The sequence below is a fragment of the Bubalus bubalis genome, chromosome 4 (genome assembly GCF_019923935.1).
Source record: "Bubalus bubalis isolate 160015118507 breed Murrah chromosome 4, NDDB_SH_1, whole genome shotgun sequence".
NCBI classification, from domain to species: domain Eukaryota; kingdom Metazoa; phylum Chordata; class Mammalia; order Artiodactyla; family Bovidae; genus Bubalus; species Bubalus bubalis.
In genome coordinates, this window is record NC_059160.1 from 139095564 (window position 1) to 139115960 (window position 20397).

Consider the following 20397-nt stretch of genomic DNA (forward strand, 5'->3'; position numbering starts at 1 on the left):
TGGTGATTGCAGCCATGAAATTAAAAGATGCTTGCTCCTTGGAAGAAAAGCTATGACAAACCTAGACAGTGTATTAAAAAACAGAGGCATTACTTTGCTGACAAAGGTCCATCTAGTCAAAGCTATGGTTTTTCCAGTAGTCATGTATGGATGTGAGAGTTGGACTATAAAGAAAGTTGAGTGCCAAAGAATTGATGCTTTTGAACTGTGGTGTTAGAGAAGACTCTTGAGAGTCCCTTGGACTGCAAGGAGATCCAACCAGTCAATCCTAAATCGGTCCTGAATATTCATTGGAAGGACTGATGCTGAAGCTGAAACTTTAATACTCTGGCCACCTGATGGGAAGAACTGACTTAATGGAAAAGACCCAGATTCTGGGGAAGTTTGAAGGCGGGAGGACAAGGAGACAACAGAGGATGAGATGGTTGGATGGCATCACTGACTCAATGGACATGAGTTTGAGACTCCGGGAGTTGGTGATGGACAGGGAAGCCTGGTGTACTACAGTCCTTGGGGTTGCAAAGAGTTGGACATGACTGAGTGACTGAATTGAAATGAACTCAGAAAAGGAAGTGGACCTGTCCTCCTATGTTTGTTCTATTTTTGTGTCTGCCATTGTTGATAGAAGTCAGAGAAGACCAGATTGGAAGTCACATTGTGTGATTTAGAGCCTTCCAGTAGTCATAACTCAGTCTTAATATTTTAAGCATCTCGGTGAATACTTACTCCCATTTCCCCCCAAGACATGATGACTGGCTTCTTCCTCTGTGCCTCCATCAAGCTTAGTTCAGCATTCATTTAGTATATATTTACTAAGTTTTAATTATATGTCATACTGAGAGAGTCATTGGGTGTGCCATGGTGAACAAGAAAGACGCAGTCTCTCTCTCTCTCTCTTTTTCCTCTTTCCTCTTGCCCCATGCCTCCCTGCTCTCTCTCCTCTCCCCTTCTCTCCCTTACCTTCCCCTCCCTGCCCTCCCTTCTTTTCCCCTGCCATTCCCTTCCTTCTCTTTCCCTTCCCTCCCTTCTCCTCCTCTCCTCTTTCCTCCCTCCCCCTCTCTCTCATCTGATAGGAGGACAAACAAAATAAACAATTATCCCTGTATGATGTGGGGCTCCTCTACTGGCCAACTTGGCCTCGAGAACCCCCTGGCAGCATTGCTGAGACTTTCTTAGAGTTGCCTGCAGTCTAAAACTTCCCACCTAGTCACCCTCTTTCCTATCCTTTCATAGGTGTCAGACTGTGTGTGCATGCTGAGTCATATTCCACTTTTTGAAACCCCATGGATTGTAGCCTGATAGGCTCCTCTGTTCGTGGGATTTCCCAGGCAAGAATGCTAGAATGTGTTGCCATTCCCTTCTCTAGAGGATCTTCCTCACCCAGGGATCAAACCCGTGTCTCCTGTATTGGCAGGCAGATTGTTTACCACTGTGCCATCTGGGAAGCGAATAGGTGTCAGACCTGCGTTGAAATCCGAAGTCTCTCCCTGCCTACTCCTGCTCCTCCACCGTTACCCTTCACAGGCATTTTCCCCAATAAGTCTCTTGCACATCTATTCCCATCTTGGATCTGCTTCCCAGAGAGCCTGACCTAACAAGAGATTAATAGGTTTTATGCTGAAGAGTAGAAATGGGGATGGAGTGGGTTAAGAGGGCCAGATGATGAAGGGTTTTATCTGCTAGGTAAAGCCTTTTGGATGTTGCTCTCAGGAGTCAGTGGGAAGCTATAGACAGTTTTTAACTGATGAGTGACAGGTTTTAGAAAAAAATATTCTCTTTTTTTTTAGAGTCTCAGATTATTTATTAGTCTGTGCAAATCCTAACATGATTTTATGTATTTCTAGGGGAGAGATTTCCTGGTTACATGGGAAATTGTGCAGTGGCTTCTGGAAGACCTTCGTCCTAAGCAGTTTTATAGCAAAACATCTCATTTAGACGTCTGGACCCTCTTTCTTCAGTTTACTGTCAGCTGTGTTCACTGAGTAGAACTTGTATTGATCATTGGGACCTAGTCTGTTCCAGGATTCTCGGTTATTCTTTCTGTCCCAACTGACATCTGGATTGAGCAACGTCTTGCCAGGCACAAGGCATACAGTGCTGCTCCAGTACCTCCTGCTCCAATAAATATGATGAAGAGGGGGATCACGCTAGCATGCTCCTTGCCTGACCATGAGTTGGCAGAGCACGGCTGTGACAGAGGCCTTGAGTCTAGAAGGAGAGAAAAATCAACCTGCAAGGCCCAGGATTAAGTAGTCTCTGCACCAAGGAGGAACAGACATCTCTAGAAAGATAATTCTTTTTAAAAAATTTTTATTTTTTTAAATTAATTTTTATTGGAGTATAGCTGCTTTATATTGTGTTAGTTTCTGCTGTACAGCAAAGTGAGTCAGTTATATATACACATATAATCCCCTCTTTTTTGGATTTCCTTCCCCTTTAGGTCACCACAGAGCACTGGGTAGAGTTTCCTGTTCTAGCAACATTATTCTTGTTGCAGGGTAGAATGAATTGGAAGGAAGCAAAGTAGGCGGCATGTGCATATTGCAGTCACCTCGACAAGCAGTGATGATGGCCTTGATGGTAGTTCATTATACCAACTCTGTCTATCCTGGGAGATTCTGAACAACCTGAAGGCCAGGACTCAGTTTTACTGACCCTGCTTCCCTAGCACAGTGGTAGCTAATCAACACATGTTTGCCAAGAATATGTAATTATTGTTGTCTCTGTAGAAATATATTTTATCATTTTTAATCTGTTTATGTATGTACATTAGCCTAAAATCAATTGCTTTTCTCATACTGAGCTGTCAGCCTAAGCCGTGAGGCATTTTAGTAAATTATCTGTGATCACTGTTCTTTGCAATTCTGATTAATTCTACCATAGGATCTACATTGTTTTGGTATCAGTTTTGAGAGGAAAAAAATGTTAGCTATAACTTGCTGTCTTAAAAGTAAATTTCAGTTTTGCTCTGTCATTATTCCCATAAGCAATTTATTTGTATATTCAGCCGTTCAGTATGGTTTTAATGACAAATTAGATGCTAACATGGCAAGGGGAAGGATTTGATAAGAAAATTTGTTAAAATGGCATTTATTACTTACATGGGCACAATGATAGATTCTTTTTTTTGTATATCATGTCATATCACCTATCATATTCTATCTCTGTGCTTATCCCTTAAAACACATGTGGGAGCTGTCTAGATGCAAAGGAAGCTGTGACTAATGTGATTATCGGTATGTATGCTCCTATTACTATTTTCTTAATTGTTTTGGGTTTGTTTTTGTAGATCTTTTTTCTTCCCTTTCTCTTTTGTTCTTTTGTGGTTTGAGGACCATCTTTAGTGTTGGTTTGGGTTGCTTTGTCTTTTTTTTTATATCTGTTGTTGCTTTTTGGTTTGCATTGGCAGCTGTGATTAATAACATTTATATTCATTTAAAAGTCTAGAAAATCTTACTGTGGGTAGCTAATGGAAATTTTTTGCCATGATTAAGGATACTACACTCATCATTTTCTTCCTTTATTTTGATCTTGATTGCTTTCTTTCAAAACTACACCCCTCTTCAGACCAAGAACCAGTTCTTGTTGTTCAGAAGTAAGTCTGGAATAGCTCTCATTGTCTAGTCTATATTTGTTGGTCTGATTTAAGTGCAGGACTCTGTTTCCATTACTTGTTTTATCTCCAGAGAGATTGGGTTGTCATTAGCACATACCAGGAATTTATTAGAATCTTTGCTTTTATCATATTTTGACTTCAGGCAGAAGGTAGGCTTATCATTTTCCTGTATTGCTTACTGTGGCATCACAGACTTGAATTTTATTTTTTTAGCTTGATGTTTAGGTGTGTAAGGAATAGCCTTATGCTCTTTTAAAAATTTTTTTGAAAATAATTTTTACTTATTTATTTTTGACTGTGCTGGGTCTTCATTGCTTTGCTTGGGCTTTCTCTAGTTGTGGTGTCCGGGCTTCTTACTGCTGTGGCTTCGGTTGTTGTGGGCTTCTCTAGGCACGTGGGCTTCAGTAGTTGTGGCACATAGGCTTACTTGCTCCACAGCATGTGAAATCTTCTCGGACCAAAAATCAAACCCGTGTCTCCTGTATTGGCAGGTGGATTCTTATCCAGTGTGCCACCAGGGGAGTCTCCTATACTCTTCTGTATCCCGGTGGTACCTTAAACAATGCTGAATAAAGCAGAAATTCTTATTTTCTCTTTGTGTTTAATAGTGTTTCCGCTTAGGAATTATTACTATATATATATTATTACTATTTTCATAGAGTCATAAAGTGTTGGGGATGAAAGAGATCTTTGAGCTTATTTTAGTCGATTTCTCATCCATATATGATTAAACTGAGGCTCAGAGCAGTTTCACGGCTTGCAGGCAAAGTCATAGTTCTACTAGTGCAGTGTTTTCATCTGGTCAGGGCTAACTGCTGAAAAAAAAAAAACCCTTATAAATCTTAGCGGTTTATAAGAAACAATAAAGGTTTATTGTTTAATTATATGATAGTCTATGTGGGTCCTTGGGAATGGTATTTGTGTGTTCCATGCAGTCATTTAGAGACTCAGTGTTTCTATCTTATAGGGTCTCAGAAACTGGCTCCTCTGCATCTCGGCTAACAAACAAGAAAAGAGAGAGACAGCATGAAAAAGGTTCACTTACTCTCAAGTGCCTCAGACCCAAAGTGATAAATCATTTCCACTCATATACCATTGATGAGAATTAGTCATGTGATCCCATCTAGATGCTAAGGAGGCTGGGAAATGTAGTTTACCTGTGTATCCAAGAAGAGAAAACAGGTGTGGTGACCATCTAGCCAGTGTCAGCCATATTTAATCTTTCTATATGATCGCAATTTTCAAAGTGTCAACACAGCACCAGCAACATCACTTCAGGACTTGTTAGAAGTGCAGATTCTCAGGTCGCACCCAGACCTACAGAATCAGAAACTCTGGAAGATTCTCGAGTTTGATGCATGCTAAAGTTTGAGAACCACTAACACATTCTATTAGACATATTCCAGTGGCTCTTAACCCTCGGTTCAGTTCAGTTGCTCAGTCATGTCCAACTGTGACCCCATGGACTGCAGCACCACAGGCTTCCCTGTCTATCACCAACTCCTGGAGCTTGCTCAAACTCATGTCCATCGAGTTGGTGATGCCATCCAACTATGTTATGCTCTGTTATCCCCTTCTCCCCTGGCTACATGTTAAAATCACCTAAGGAAACCTAAAACAAACTAAAACAACATTTCCTGGACCCCACCTGGATTAATTAAATAAAAATTTGTAGAGGGAGACCCAGGCACTGGTATCTTAGGCTAAAGACTAACCAGTTATTTTGAATGTGACCAGGGTCAGGAACCATTATCTTGGATTATAAAAAAAATTGTTTCTTTTATTGTGTAATTTAGCTTGCAGCTTACCACCTGTGTGACTTTGGAAAAGTCAGTTAACTTCCCTGAACTTCTGTTTTTCCCACCAGTAAAATGGGGCATAACCCTAGAATCTACTGGACTATGAAGATGACAAAGAAATTGTATTTATAAAGTGTTTATGTAACATCAGGCACATAGTGAGTGCTCATGCATAAAAGGAAACATTTTTTTCAAATCACATTTTGATTGCTCTGTTGAGAGAATGACAGAGAGAAAATAGAGCTGCTAAATCAGAAGTTAGGAGAGTATTCATTATATCTTCCTATATTTTCAAGTTATTTTCCCTGGTGTTCATTGCTCTGGGGAAGGATTTTGAATTGTTATTGACATTTTAGTATAGTTTCAAGTCACTGACCTCCTTCTACCTCTGTATGAAGCAGGGGTCTGAACTTGGGTTTAGATACAGTACATGTTACAACTCAGTCATTTCTGGGAAATGAGGTGGTAGCCCCAGGCCTGATGCTGTGCTATGTAACACCCTCCGATCCTGGTTCATTGCCTACAGACAGACCTGAGGCCTGAGATCACCATCGCTGGTGTCTACATACTGGATTGGCCAAAAAGTTTGTTTGGATGCAAGATGTTACAGAAATATCTGAACAAAACTTTTGGCCAACCCAGTGTAAAATTCCCAAAGCAGTTTCATTAAAATCTTGTTTGGATAATGAGGAAACAGATTTTGGGTACCATTGATTTTTGTAATATTGACAGTAATGAGGAATGGCTCCTGTAACTTTATGGTAATTTTCTGCTGCTGCTGCTGCTGCTGCTAAGTCGCTTCAGTCATGTCCGACTCTGTGCGACCCCATAGACGGCAGCCCACCAGGCTCCCCCATCCTTGGGATTCTCTAGGCAAGAACACTGGAGTGGGTTGCCATTTCCTTCTCCAATGCATGAAAGTGAAAAGTGAAAATGAAGTCTCTGTCATGTCCGACTCTTCGCGACCCCATGGACTGCAGCCTACCAGGCTCCTCCATCCATGGGATTTTCCAGGCAAGAGTACTGGAGTGGCAATTTTCTAGTAATGAGTAATAACATTGCTGGTATTAGCAGTGCAGACATTGGCACTGTCAACACAAGGCATCGTGTGCTTTGGACCAAATGACACTATGCAATTGAAGCAGTAGTGGTGTCTTTTGTTAAGCTTTGGTGGTGGTGGTTTTGGTGGCAACAGGGCATTAAATATAACCTCAAACGTATGTCACCCATCTCATTAAGAGGTGAAATTTACTTCTCTTTCCCTTGAATCTACATTGGTCTGCATTGGTCCTGTGACTTGCCTTGACCAATGTATTACTGTTCAGTTGCTAAATTGTGTCTTACTCTTTGTGACCCCATGGACTGCAGCACAACAGGCTTTCCTGTCTTTCACCATCTCCTGGAGTTTGCTCAAACTCCTGTCCATTGAGTTGGTTATGCCATCCAACCATCTTATCCTCTGTTGCCCCCTTCTGCTCCTGCCCTGAATCTTTCCCATCATCAGGGTCTTTTCCAATGAGTTGGTGTTTTGCATCAGGTGGCCAAAGTATTGGAGCTTCACCTTCTGCATCAGTCCTTCCAATGAATATTCAGGCTTGATTTCCTTTAGGATTGACTGATTTGATTTCCTTGCAGTCCAAGGGACTCTCAAGAGTCTTCTCCAGCACCACATTTCAAAAGCATCTATTCTTTAGTGGTCAGCCTTCTTTATGGTCCAACTCTCACATCCATACGTGACTACTGGAAAAACCATAGCTCTGAGTATATTGATTTTTGTTGGCAAAATAATGTCCCTGCTTTTTATTATGCTGTCTAGAGTTGTCATAACTTTTCTTCCAAGGAGCAAGTGTCTTTTAATTTCATTGCTGCAGTCACCATCTGCAGTGATTTTGGAGCCCAAGAAAATAAACTGTTTGTCTGTTTCCCTCCTTTTCCCTATCTATTTGCCATGAAGTAATGGGACCAGATGCCATGATGTTAGATTTTGAATGTTGAGTTTTAAGCCAGCTTGTTCACTCTCCTCTTTCACATTTATTAAGAGGCTCTTTAGTTACTCTTCACTTGCTAATGTGGCTTTGTAACTTCAGAGGGTGGGCTTCCAGATATCTTCAACATCTAATTGTGCTGCTTGGAATACTCCATCTGGGAATTCACTCCCCATGCTGTGAGAAAGCCCAAGCAGCCACATGACAAGAAGGGTGAGGCTCCTGGCTGACAACCAGCACCACTTCCCAGCCATGATGAAGTCATTTTGGATCAGGCCATCCCAGAGTCCCAAATGACACCAATGAAGCAAAAAACAACTTGATCAATCCATGGAGTCAATGGAAGTAATATATTCTTGATGTTTTAAGCCATGAAAATTTGGGTGGTTTGTTATACAGCAACAGATGAAGGCACAGTGGCTATTTGCATTGCAAGAGATAGTGCCCTAAAGCTGGAATAGAAAAGGAGGAAAATATCAAACCCCATGGAATAGTTAATAGAACTAGTTAAGAGCACACACTTGAGCTGCCTTCAGATGATTGTCAGAATAATAAGAAAGAAACTGTTTTGGGGGAATGGAGATGAGTTCATTAATAAGTAGGAGATAGTAGTACCAACCTGTTAATAATGTGATGAAGATTCAGTGGGATAATGTGTGTGAAATAATTAGTGCTCTTTTTTGCCTAAATGTACTCAGCAAGTAGAAGCCATTATTGTTACCCTCATCTTCTCTGAGGTTAGCCCACTAATTTGATGTTCAACAGAAAACAGTCACATTAACTGTTATTGTTGCTTAGTCGCTAAGTCGTGTCTGACTCTTGAGACCTCCATTGACTGTAGCCCACTAGGTTCCTCTGTCCATGGGATTTCCCAGGCAATAATACTGGAGTGGATTGCCATTTCCTTCTTCAGGGGATCTTCCCAACCCAGAGATGAAACCCGTGTCTCCTGCATTGGCAGGAGGATTATTCATCACTGTGCCACCTGGAAAGCCCACATTAATTGTACATACATCTTATTTCCACAGCTAGATGGACATTCTCTTAAGGGCAGAGCTGAGTCAGTTCAGTTCAGTAGCTCAGTCGTGTCCGACTTTTTGCGACCCCATGAATCGCAGCACGCCAGGCCTCCCTGTCCATCACCAACTCCCAGAGTTCACTCAGAGTTAGTAGCTTATATTTCTTTGTGTTATATAGCTCTGAATAAATATTTGTTGATTGAATAGCTTGAAATAGGGCAGATTATATCACCTATTTTTAGGATTCTATTTTCATTCACATTAGATCCATGTGTCAGTATATAATCTTAGCTAAATTTCTAAAGCTGAAAGATAGAAACTGATTGGATTTCAACTAACATGGGCACGCATTGAAAGCGTGACTGTGTCATGCACGTATATTTCGGGTGGTAATACAAAGCCAGGTCCTCTGTTGCCAAGGAGATTTGTCTATTTGATTGTGCTTAGCTGAATCAGCTACACACCTGGTATGAACTCAGGTTGCCTATCTCTGGAGATTTGGGAAGCGTCCTTCCGTCAGTGTCAGGTGCCAAAACAGACCCATAGTTACAGGCAGAATAGCTACATCAGGGCTTGTGGAACTAAAGTCTTTTAAGTCTCTATGAAGCTATGGTAGTATGTGATTGGCCCTTTTTAGCACTGCTCTTTACTGAGTTGCTGTTACCACCTCTGCCATACAAATAGGAGGTCACTAAGGTTTCCTTATCTATTGAGAAGGTATAATCTAGAAAATACTGCCTGCCTTTGAGGGGGTACAGATTGATTTGAGGAGGCAAAACCTTTAGCTATTACAAAATTCTGTGGCCTTGGTCCAAAGGGCTGCAGTATATAAATAGGTACATTATATCATGGGGGAGGCAATTAGGAGAAAAGAATCTAAAAAGGCTTCTTATGGGAACAATAATAATAATTAAAAAAAAAAACAAAAACTGGAAACACTGTTCTGGATCCAAGAAAGTTGATGTGTCTTAGGACATGAACCAGAATGAGACAAATGTTAGGAAACTTGTGATCAATGATGCAGCATGAGTTGTGAAAACAGAACCTGAATTTGAACCAGCTTACTTTCTGGTGGAAATGACAAGCAGCTTAAGCTCCTGGCACCTCAGTTTCTCCATGATGACCTTTTGCCATTGATCCCTCTTTTGACCCCTGGCCCCAGGCAACCACTGATCTGTTTTCTCTCATTATAGTTTCCTAGAATTTCATATATATAGAATCGTAACACATAGTCTTTTGTTTTGACTTCTTTTGCTCATGTTTTTGAAATTAATCTATATTATTGCCTATATTAGTATTTCATTCTTTTTTATTGCTAAGTTGTATTCCACTTATTAACTGATGGGCATTTGGGTTATTTACAGTTTGGCGCCAGAGAGCATTATGAATAATGCTGCAATGAACATTTGGGTTCCGGTCTTTCTGTGGACATGTCTTTCCAAACAGCTTTTCATAGTTTTTGATTTTTTGCTACCAGATGCCAATGGATGTCAAATATGCTATTTGGTTAATGCATACATAAACTATATCTGAAAACAGACAAACAATGAAAGAAAAAATATAAATGGATGAATTTGATAAGTTCTTTTTGAAATACTGCAGATTTTACAAGTATTTATTGCCAGAAATAGCACATTTCAAAAAATACTTGAAATGTAGAAAAGTATGTAAAAGAGAAAAAGGGCATTTAAAAATGTACAAAATCCTTTCTCCAGGGACTCTTCCCGACCCAGGGATTGAATCTGGGTCTCCTGCATTGCAGGCAGCCTCTTTACCATCTGAGCCACCAGGGAAGCCCCAAAACACAAAAAGGGCATTCAAAAATGTCCAAAATAATCATACTAGTGGTAAAGCTATGCTACAAAACTAAGATATAATTAATGTTAAAAAGTACAAAATTAGGTTCAAAATATCTTTGGACAAATTGGTTATAAAAATCTTAATTTATAAACCCTAATTCAGAATTTTGGCAAAAAAAAAAAAAATTAGGAAGTTAATCATTAGGCAAGTAGGTTTCAAGTTAACACATTTTGGGCAAATTCACTTCAGGCAAATTTCACTGTTAATGGAAAGGGATTTGTTATTAACTGGATATAGATGGAAAAAGAAGAGGTCAAGTCTGGACTGATTTTCAGATTTCTATTGTGGGCTACCAGGCATTAGAGGTGTCATTCATGACGATGAAGATTCAGAAATGGAAGGAGGATTCACGGTGGGGACGGAAGGCAGATGGTGAACTGAGGTTTGTTTGTGTTGAGTTTGAGTTGCCTGGGAGAGGCAGCTGGTAGGCATTTGGATTTAAGGTGCTCAGGGAAGATCCGGTGTGGACATACATAGAAAGCCAGTAGCACACAGGTGTTCAGACATATGTGGACATATGGGGAAGCTTGTTGGGGCTGGAGGATCTCTGTAGAGGAGAATAAGGCTTTTTATCTGCTCTTGCCTTCTAGGAGCTTGTATAGACTCTCGAGTGCAGCAGATGCGTGCACAGGGCCCTGTGGCTCAGATGCTCAGTCTTTGGCTCACAAGGAGGGGTGGGGTGATGCCCTGAATTCAACCTCTAACCAGGGGTTAGTGTGTATTGGAGGCTATAAAGAAAAACTGTAAAGACTGACTGTCTGAAAACCATACTGGGTCTTTGAGGCCCTTCCTACAGAGCGTGGCATAAAAGGAGGAGAGTATGGCAGAGGCCTCGGCCCCACATCCCCTCCCTCCTGTCTACCCCTACTTTCCGTTGTAGCTGTGGTGAACCCTCCTGGGGAATGCAGATGTACTTCATCATTTTCTGACGTCTGCTCTGGGGGGCCTTCTCCGATTCTGTCGGAGTCCTCTTGGCCTGCATGCAATTGCCTAGAAATGCAGGGGAGTCATTGTTTTCTCACTCAAGGGGCACTGGGAACAGCCATCCCTCCTTCAGGAGGACGGCTTTGGAGATATCCTCTATGATTGAACCAGACCCTGTTTCTCATTGGTGACCTGAATAGCTTATCCTTGAACTATCTTTTCTTCCTTCCATCTCACCCTTGCATTCTTTCACTCTCAATTCCAGGAGCACCTCCCAGATAAATCACCTGCACCCAAATCCTTGCCTCAGACTCTGCTTCTGGGGGAATATCCCCCCCCTTCCCCCCCGCACCAGCCCAAGATGACCTGCTATGCGTACTGTTCAGCAGAACATTGTCAGCTTGGTTGCCTCCCACCAGCCTTGACTGAGGGAAGAGGCTGTGGTGCCCAGCAGAAACAGCAGGGTGCCTAATGGACGAAGTAACACCCAGCCAAGATGGTAGGGGATCAGGAGGTGACAGTGGAAATTAAGATAGAAATTAAGATAGAAACTATGGGCTGGGTGTGTCTGTGAACATGTGTGAGTCACCCTGGGGAACTCCAAAAGTACTTGGTGACACTTTTGCTGGAGGCTTCAAATGCATTCTCAGGAATGGGTAAGAGCCAGTGGGACACTGGTTATGGGAAGATTTGGAACTTCACAATGTGTGTGATTCTAGAGTCAGCAACCAATGATGATGAGTGACATTTTCTGGGAGCAATGCGGTATTTCTCAACTTTTGGTGCACATCAGAATCACACGAGGAACTTAAAAAACGCAGTTGTCCCCAAAGGAGAGTCTGTAGGGGTCTGGCCGTATGTAGTTTTGAAAATTCTCCTGTTGATGCTATGTCCAAGAAAGTTTGAGGACCTCTGTTTAGAAGTGGGACAAAACAAACATAAAAAAAAACAGGGACAGAAGTCAGAGGATGCATTAACACATAAGACACAGGCAGAGAAAGATGAGGCCTGAAAGGAAGGTAAGAAGCAGCAGTCAGAAAGTTAGGGGAGGAAGTCTCACGCAGGTGTATAGGCCCATTAAGGGAAGGTTGAACAAGAACATAGGGTGGGAACACTGGTAGGATCAGTTTCAGGGAAATAATGGGGGTGGGTGTCAGGACACAGTGGATGAAAGTGTGGATCGAAGAGGAAGAAGCACAGAGTGCATTCTGTCACTTTCAGATGGCTCACATATCAAACCCTGCCTCCCTCCACATCATACCCACCATGGGAGAGCATCTGTGATGGTAAGCCTATATATAACCCTGGGTTTAGCACAGCCCTTCAGCACCAGGGAGACTGTGGCTGAGCCACCCTTAGAGAAGGATCTGTGAGAATCTCTGGTAGAGAAAAATCTCCAAGAAACTAAGAGAGGAAAAAAACTTGGAAAAAGAAAAAAAAAATAACCAAGCATTTCAAAACAGTGGATGCAAAGATTGGGATGGTATTTTGCTTTTTAAAGTGAAAGTTGTCTACATAATACCTCTTTCCTCCTTGGATGGCTCACAGGCTGTCAGTCCCTGACTTCCTGCCCCATGGGAGGCTGTGGTGTCCTAGAGGGAAAAACTCCCTGCAGAACATCTCCTGGGTCACACTCGTTTTGCACTGTGACGCTGTGTCCTCTAGATGGCAATAAACCTCCACCTTTGAGTTCCCCTCCTGGCTTCAGGTCCTTTGAAAATTGCTTTCTGGTAGAAAAAAAATGAGAGGCATTTCTTCAGAATTGACTGGAAGCTGCTGAGAAAGCTCTTCCTTGCCTCTTAGTTCTTAAAAGGCCTTTGCAACACTGGCAAGAGTCCAGTGTTTGGAATATTGATATCTTAGCGAGGAAGGAGCTGCTGCATTTATGACTACCCTGGAGCTAGGATTTGTTGTTAGGGAATAAAGAGCTCCCAGGGCAGCAACCTTGCTCCTTGGGAAACCCTCTTTCCCCTTGTGCCCCGTGCCTGAATAGCTCTTACCCTTCGTAACAGGGTCATGGCATTCATTCTACCTCATGAGCCAACCTTTCTATTTTTGGCACTTACCTGCCATATGTCATCAAATTCAAGTGTTTTAGAAGTCTCATTCAACTATCCCAGCTAGGTTCTGTTATTCTGTTATTTAAATAGTGAACTACTTGACCAGTATCAGTCAGATTAGAGCTTGAATTATTTTTTAAATTAATTTTTATTGGAGTATAGTTGAATTACAATGTTGTGTTATTTTCGGCTGTACCAGAAAGTGATTCAATTATATGTATACATATATCCACTCTGTTTTAGATTCCTTTCCCATATAGGCCATTACAAAGTATTGAGCCGAGTTCCCTGTATTATGCAATAGGTCTTTATTAGTTATCTATTTAATATATGGTAGTGTATATGCGTCAATCCCAATCTCCCAATTTATCCCTTTCTCCCTGGGTAACTGTAAGTTTGTTTTCAACATCTGTGACTTTATTTCTATTTTGTAAATAAGTTCGTTCGTACCATTTTTTAAGATTCCACATATGAGCAATATCATATGATATTTGTATTTCTCTGTCTGACTTACTTCAGTCAGTATGACAATCTCCAGGTCCATCCATGTCATTGCAAATGACATTATTTCATTCTTTTTATGGCTGAGTAATATTCCATTGTATATACGTACCATATCTTCTTTATCCATTCCTCTGTCAGTGGACATTTAGGTTGCTTCCATGTCCTGGCTATTGTAAATAGTCTTACTATGAAGTGCAGAGCTTGAATTTTTAATATTGCCTCAAGGACTAGGTTGAAAAACACCTGCAAAACTCTCTGGTAGGAGCCCTGAGGTGGGTCAGAGAATCTGTGTCTCTGGGGAGTGTTGCTAAGGCCATGAGCCTTAGGCTGTCTGAAGGGTTTCTAAGGCTCTCCAGGTGTCCTGGAGAGGGTCAAAGAGTTCTGAAGAGAATCAAGGTGTGTGTGGGAAGCAAGCACAGTGGCCCCTGCTGCTATTAGGGGCCAGCTCCACCTGTGACCTGGGACTCAGTTTAACAGTGGGTATATGACACCATGGAGAAGGCAATGGCACCCCACTCCAGTACTCTTGCCTGGAAAATCCCATGGATGGAGGAGCCCGGTAGGCTGCAGTCCATGGCGTCGCTGAGAGTCGGACACGACTGAGTGACTTCCCTTTCACTTTTCACTTTCATGCATTGGAGAAGGAAATGGCAACCCACTGCAGTGTTCTTGCTTGGAGAATCCCAGGGATGGGGGAGCCTGGTGGGCTGCTGTCTATGGGGTTGCACAGAGTTAGACACGACTAAAGTGACTTAGCAGCAGCAGCAGCATATGACACCATCAGGGTTCCCAGGTGGCACTAGTGGTAAAGAACCCACCTCTCAATGCAGGAGATAAAGGAGACATAGGTTTGATTCCTGGGTTGGGAAGATTCCTTGGAGGAGGGCAAGGACACCCAGCCCAGTATTCTAGCCTGGAGAATCCGTGGACAAAGGAGCCTGGCGGGCTGTGGTCCATGGGGTCAGCAAAGAGTTGGACACGACAGAAGTGACTTAGCACGCATGCATACACGTACCTATGACACCACTGCATGCATTCAGACTTTTTTGTTTAATAGTAACTTTCTTGGAAAGCAGTCAACCTAGTGGCCTGTTCAAAGCAGTAAGCACATGCAGATCGGCTCTAGGGAGAGAATTGGCAATTGCTGGCCTGTTGTGTCTTTGAGTGAGGGCAGCTTTGGTTTCCAGCTGACGTCAGAGGAAGGTCATACATGACACATGAGCTGGGAGACCTTGGAGTCAGGCTTGGTGCAGATGTCTCTACTGTGAATTTCTTACAGGGAGTCACCAGGGTGAAGGCTCAAGTTTTCCTTTGGAGAACACAGATAGCAGAATTGAGGTCGTATCCTCTCTCCTTTCCCCAGGTTGCCTTTAGAAAGATAAAGAATGTTAAAAACATTGTTGTTTATGGGTTATATGTTTACTGTGTATATGGCCCTGTAGTGAGCTGTTTTTGTACACTGTTTCATTTAGTTCTCACACAACATGGTGAGGTAAGTATTATTATTTCTCTTTTGCAGATGAAGAAACTGAAACTCAGAGAGGTTAAGTAACTTACCCATGATCACACAGAAAGTAAGTGACAGAGGTCTGGTCTGTATTACTCCATTTGGCGCTTTGCTCTCACCCACTCTCTTGGGCAGACTCCTCCTTCGTCAGTGTACATGGGAACATCAGAGGGCTGAGCATCAGAGTGATCATTCTTGGAGGCAGAGGCAGAGGTGTGGGGACGGGTGCGTAGCCTTAGCTAAGACTCCAAAATCGCAGGCTCCTGTGCGTCTCTCTCCAGAGCAGACGAGATTCAGACTACAAGGGAAATTTGAAGGGAGCTTCTCAAAGCCCTAAGTCTCCCAGACCTAAAGGAACGACAGCATTTCTGCTCTCTGGCTGTGTCTGTGGGGGAGAGTTATGTGGGTGGGAAGCAGGCCCTGCACTTTTGGAATGAAATCCTGAAGTCAGCCCCCTGCTTCTAGTCCTTTGCTTGGCCATATGGCTGTTGCTGACTGTACTTTATTCAACTATATGTATTTAATAGCAACCATAAAGCCTGTGACACCTTGATTGCAGCACAGGGTTGCAGTGGATGGCCCAGTCCTGGTGATTGGTGTGGTGATGGAGGCTGCAGTCACTTTTGGCTCACCTGTCTCGAACGCTCAGAAGGCTCTACATGTATTACCAACATCCATCCTAAAAATGCTGTCAATAGCTATTTCCCCCTTTCCCTGAAGATCCTGAAATACTTTACATGTGTTCCTGCCTCTGAAAGATACCAGCTTGGTGTTGTAGTTGATCCCCATTTATGAGATGAATGACCTTACGAACACAGAGGGAGCTGAACCATGCCTCCATGCAACAGCCTCCTTTCATAGTTCATGCTTCTCTCCAGAGATATAAGAATATATAGAAATACAGAAGCCATATTTATGGAAACACAGAAGAAAACATTTTGAATATCCACTTTTATCAGCACTGCATTTTTCTACTTCACATGAATCCTTGGGTTCATTTGGATTCTTTACTGAAAACTGCATACCCACGTTAGCTAAAGAAAGAAAATTAAAACCTTTTCAGTTATGAAAATGAGTTGGTTGTCTAAATGTTTTTAACTAAATGTCTTTATCCATATCTTAACCTGATTTTTCCTCTCCATATATTTTAAAGAAAAATTTGTGCTTCTTTGACTTGAATTTATTAAAGTCTTTTTATGTATGTGGCTCTAGAGAAGGCTATGCGGGGGAATACAGGTTTGTGAATATTTTCCCCTCTATAAAAGAGCTTACAATTTAGCTGGGAAGAAACCTGCCTATCCATGGCTATGTCAATAGTCATTGCTTCTATTGTTAGTTGTGACAAATGAGAGAGACAGATGAGTCCTTTAGAACTTCATAGAAAGGAAAGAGCTCCATGAATTGGCTGTTCAGAGATGGGCTCTGGGAGCGGGGGCAGGGAATCATTCATTTATCCATTCAACAAATATTTGTTGCCAGCTTTTGAGCAGCTTGCTGTGGCTAAGGTGATGGGTTAGAAAAGCTCTTTGTAAAAACTCACAGCAGATAAATAAACAGCCCATTATAATCCAAGCCTAGGTGACTGGGAGGGCTTCCCTGGTGCCTCAGCAGTTTAAAAAAAAAAAGTCTGCCTGCAATGCAGGAGACACAGGAGACATGGGTTCGATCCCTGGGTGGGGAAAATCCCCGGAAGGAGGGCATGGCAACCTACTCCAGTGTTCTTGCGTGGAGAATACCATAGACAGAGGAGCCTGGCAGGCTACACTCCATGGAGTTGCAAAGAGCTGGACACAACTAAAGTGACTGAGCACACGTGCAGGTGACTGGGAAAGTCTGAGCAGTGTGTGCACTGCGTGAGCTTCAGGGGAGAAAATGGAGGCGAGTGGAGCTAAGTCCAGCCCCTAGTCTCTGCTCAAGGAGTGCTTGGAAATGTGAATAAACCATGGGAATTTGCAATGCCTTTTTGCAAATCCTTCCAAGGTGCCACGTGGCCAGTGTCTGCTGCCTTGAGTGTAATTAAAATTTTTTTTCTACTTTTAAACTTATTTTAAGATTCACATACAATAAAATCCTTTTGGTATACAGTTTTATGAGTTTCGGAAAATTCATAGAGTCTTATAACCGCCTCCACAATCATGGTACCCAACAGTTCCATAATACCGCTAAAAAAATTCCCTCAACAGATCAGTGGTTTCCAGGGACTGGAGATGAGAGTTGTCTCATCTACAGCCACTAGCAACCACTGAAGTGTTCTCTGATCCTATAGTTTGTCTTTTCCAGAATGGAAATCATACAGAATGTAATCTTTTCAGCCTGGCTTCTTTCACTCAGCACAATGCGTTTGAGAATTATCCATGTTGTTGCATGTATTGATTGTTCCTTTTTATTGCTAAATAATATTTCAGTGAATGGGTGTACCACAGTTTGCTTATCCACTCCTGTGCTGAGGGATATTCTATTGTTTCCAGTTTTTGGCTGTTATGCATAAAGTTATAACATTTGCATATTGTTTTTTGTGTGAACATAGGCTTCTATTTCATTTCAGTAATTAGCTAGAAATAGGATTGCTGGGTTTCACGTTAGGTATATATTTAGCTTCATAAGAAACTAGTTAGGGATGAAACTAAGGTAAAAGCTTCATAAGGACTCTATCAGTTTGCATTCCTACAGCAATGTGTGAGGGTTCCATTACTCTGCTCCTTGTCAGCGTCAGCATATGGCATTGTTAGCTTTTTTTTTTTTTAATTTAGCTGTTCTAATAGTTGTATAGTGGTGTCATATTGTGGTTTTAACTTGCATTCCTCTAATGATTAATCATGTGAACATCTTTTCATCAGCTTATTTGCCACATATGCTTCTGCTTGGTGAGATATCTTTTGAAATCTTCACCATTAAAAAATTTTGGACTTCTTACTTGTTGTTGAGTTCTGATGGTTGTTTACATATTCTGCATACAAGTCCTTTGTTTGATACATAATTCATACTTATTTTCTCCCCAGTTTATGGCTTATCTTTTCTTTTTCTGTGTCTTTCTCAGAGTAAACATGTAAAGTTTTGATAAATTCTAATTTATCAATTTTTCTTTTATTGATTGTACTTTTATCAACTGTCATATCTAACAACTCACTGTCTAACTTAAGATTATGAAGATTTTTTCCCCTATATTTTCTTCTATAAGTTTTATAGTTTTAGGTTTTATATTTAGGTCTGTTATCCATTTTGAGTTACTTCTTATCCATACTTCATGGTATGGGTTGATGCTCTCTCTCTCTCTCCTTTTTTTTTTGGTCCATGGAATTTCTCAGGCAAGAATACTGGAGTGGGTGGCCATGCCACATCTCCTCCAGGGGATCTTCCCAATCCAGGGATTGAACCCAGGTCTCCTGCATTGCAGGTGGATTCTTTACCATCTGTGCCACCAGGGAAGCCCATGAATACTGGAATGAGTAGCTATCCCTTATCCAGGTTATCTTTCCAACCCAGGAATTGAACTGGGGTCTCCTGCATTGCAGGCAGATTCTTTACCATCTGAGCTACCAGGGAAGTCCCTTTGTTTGGCCATGTGGATATCCAGTTGTTTCAGCATCATTTGTTGAAGAAACTGTCCTCTCTTCATTAAATTGCCTTTGCTTTTTGTTAAAAATCAACTTCCCATGTTTATATGGGTCTTGGTTTCTATTGTACATAGAATGGGCAGGAGGGGTTGGAGGCTATCCAGGGCATATAACCTTTAAACTGAAGTCCATATAGACTAAGAGTAAGTCAGGAGAAGAGGATGGGCAAGTATTTTTATCTAAAAATGTATTTATTTGGCTGCATTGGGTCTTAGGTACCCTCTGCAGGATCTTGACTGCGTAGTTGTGCATGCAGGATCTTAGTTGAGGCATGTTGGAATCTAGTTCCCTGACTAAGCATTGAACCCAGGCCCCCTGAATTGGGAGCAAGGAGTCTTGGCTATTGGACCACCAAGCAAGTCCTGAGGATGAGCAGGCATTATAAGTCATTTCATGCCTTGGGAACATCTTGTGCAAAAACTGGGGCAGGGGGCGGGCAAGGAAGAAGTGGGTGGGACAATGATATGATTCACAGTGTGGTTGGAATTGAGTACTGGAGATGCATTGGAGACGTTCCAAGCCAGGGTCAGGTTAAGGCAGGAGTGGATTTGATCCCAGGGTAGAGTGGATGTGTTTACTTCAGAAGAGAGCATTTACGTAGGTCTCCAAGATGAGTAAAAACACCCGATCCGATCCAGCAGTTCTTTTCTGTCACTCAAGCAGTGCATCTTCCCTCTCTCTAAAACAAGGAATCTGGCTTCTCAAAGTAAGCGGACCCCAGTTGCAGCTGCCCAGTCACCTCCCAGAGGGAACAGCCAGCTCAGACCAGGACTGACGCTATCCTATATATAGGTACCCGTATGAACTGAAACTGAACCATGCCTTCTCTTGCCTCAGGGTCTGTAAAGAGGCCTTAGTTTGTCTAAGTGCACTTCCTGCAAAAGACCTGCAGGTGGTAGCAAAACCAAGGTTCGTTGAGTGGAAGCCGCCCAGTTTTTCACCTTCAATTCAGAGCAGCTCTAATATTGCAGTAATTTGGTGCCTGCATTATAGCAGCCTTGTTTTTAACACCCGCCAGCCCCACCGGAAATAATATTCTCTAAGCCTTTTGGAACCAAATCTGCCAAATAGAGTATAACGTGTTTCCCAATCATTTGAGCCTCCCTTTGGAACGGGTGTTGGTTTCAGCGGGTTTCTGCCGCAGTGGATCATTAAGAAGATGGTCTGGACCTGGTCTGGTAAGTTGAAGAAATAGCCAAGCACATGGCATGAGGTGAAATGAGGACGAGAGCAGGAGACATTGGGTAGGCAGGCGAGTGGGGCAAAAGAGAGGCAGAGAAGGCAGGGTGACAGAGTGGATGCCCACCCGCCCAGCATGCTTGCTGAGGTGCACCTCAGCCAGGTAAACCTCTTCCTCAGAGAATACTCCTCCCCTACTGCTCCAGAGTTCTGCTACGGAAGACAAAACTTTTCAGAAAATGCAACTGTTGCTTCCTTGTGGAGGTCATTTCCCCAGCATTCTCCCTCTCCCCCTTCTCCCACAGTGCAGACTTATTTCCTGGTGCTTTT

At 42.3% G+C, this 20397-nt stretch overlaps 1 long non-coding RNA gene across 2 annotated transcripts in view; it reads left to right on the forward strand.

Moving 5' to 3' along the window:
- LOC123333430 overlaps nt 1–16191 on the forward strand; it is a 102030-nt gene extending 85839 nt beyond the window's left edge. The window contains exons 3-4 of one of the 2 annotated variants that reach the window (XR_006550803.2): nt 15287–15341; nt 15834–16191. This is a non-coding gene — a long non-coding RNA (uncharacterized LOC123333430). Of the gene's footprint in view, nt 1–1844; nt 2855–15286; nt 15342–15833 lie in introns of those variants that run through there. The other variant, XR_006550804.2, reaches the window with a different exon arrangement.
- Nucleotides 16192–20397: the final 4206 nt, after the last annotated feature.